The sequence below is a fragment of the Triticum dicoccoides genome, chromosome 1B (genome assembly GCF_002162155.2).
Source record: "Triticum dicoccoides isolate Atlit2015 ecotype Zavitan chromosome 1B, WEW_v2.0, whole genome shotgun sequence".
Lineage (NCBI taxonomy): Eukaryota > Viridiplantae > Streptophyta > Magnoliopsida > Poales > Poaceae > Triticum > Triticum dicoccoides.
In genome coordinates this window covers 571,701,844-571,703,618 of record NC_041381.1, presented here as the reverse complement: position 1 = coordinate 571,703,618, position 1,775 = coordinate 571,701,844, and positions in this window count along the sequence as shown.

Below are 1,775 nucleotides of genomic sequence, written 5' to 3'. Positions count from 1 at the left end.
GGACCTCCTCCCTCCGCCGCCCCACGTTGCTGGATGTGTTCGCCGTAGGTCGCCGTCCTCGTCGCCGCCGGTCCAACAGGAAGCCGTCACTCCCCTTGTAGCAAAATAACGACGCCCCCTTGAAGCACGCCAACGCCCGCTGTCGTTGCGGCACCTAGCAACCACTAGTCTTACCACACCCCGTCGTTGCAATGTCGTGCCCCCGACCGCAGCTCTCAACGCTACCGCTCTCACCATTGGCACGCCGGTTGAAGCTTTTTATCACACCGGTTGAAACTTTTTCCATGCCGCTTGAAGCTTTTTTCACAGATTGAAGCTTTTTATCATGTCGATTGAAGCTTTTTTCAACTACAATTGAAGCTTATTTTGTAAACGCTTGCAACTTTTTTCATCTTGCAGTGCCCCCGGTTGAAACTTTGTATGTCTTTCGGTTGAATCTTTTTTCACCTAAGGTTGAAGCTTTTTTCTTAACGGTTGCAGCTTTTTCAGTTGATAGTGGCTGGTTGAAGCTTCCCTTGTTGATGGTTGAAGCTTTTATATATAGGCTTGAAGCTTTTTTGTCAATGGTTGTAACACTCGTATAGGTGGTTGTAGCTTTTTTGTCTCTGGATCCAATTTTCTACTCTTCGGTTGTAGCTTTCACCAAAGCCGGTTGTAGCTTCCGACGTTGCCGATTGTAGCACTGCCCTAGTCTCGTTTCACAGCCGCCGTTCGGTTGAAGCAAAAAAAATGTCGTTCGAGCGCCGTCGCCGGCTGTAGAAGCCCGACAAAGAAAGCTTGGAGTAGTAGCAGGGGTGGGCCGTGCAATAGCGGTGGTGAGGGCGTGCAAAACCGTGGTTCTGGTGGCGAGGTAGAGATAGAGGAGGGGGAGAGGTCAAGCTCGAGGGTGCCCGCGTCCATGGCTGGGACCAGGCCATGGAGATGCAAAAAAGAAAGGAGACGGGCTAAGGAGGAAGACAACCAGGAGGGGATAAGGTGGGCCTACAGGGGGACGAGCGCGCTGGACCACATGATCGCTCCTTCATCAAACGCGTCGCGCGCGACCGGCGCAACGGTTCGGCCGGTGCACCGTCTATAAACGTTTCCCGTAATAAAAGTGGTCGAAATGCCATGGGAGTGCCTCATTTTATAAGGGAAACCGAATCCAAAATTCTAAACAAATCGTTTCAGTTCATGAGGGAAACCGAATAAAAAACCAACCAAATTGACCATATTTATAAGGAAAACCAGTCCGAAAAACCGCACAAACAACCAACCCTCATCGAGCACACGCCTAGATGCCAAAATCGCAACAAACAAACACTCCCGGATCCGGAGTCGCCGCTCCAACTCCCCCCTCACGCACGAGCTACATTGGCGCACGATTTGGGCTCCTTGTAACCCATGCTACATAAGACGATCCTTGACGGACCACAAAATGTTGGGTCAAATATCTGAGACTGCCGCACCGACATACCAACCATACCGACCCTGTGTATCATGTCGACCATGCTGACGACCTTACCACCCTCGCAACACCAGGCGTAGTTCTTCAACACCACCTCTCGGGGTCGTCGCACCTGCATACCACCGTTGGCCTCCGAACTGTAACGCTGCATGACCCGACTGCCTATAGCCCAAGCTACACATGCAAACCACGACAGTTACACCAACTCATCCAGCGCCGACACCCTGCCATACGAACTGGTACTTGTGAGCTGCGTTGGGATTTCCTCGAAGAGGAGGGGATGAAACGGTACAGTAGAGATAAGTATTTTCCTCAGTTCAGAACCAAG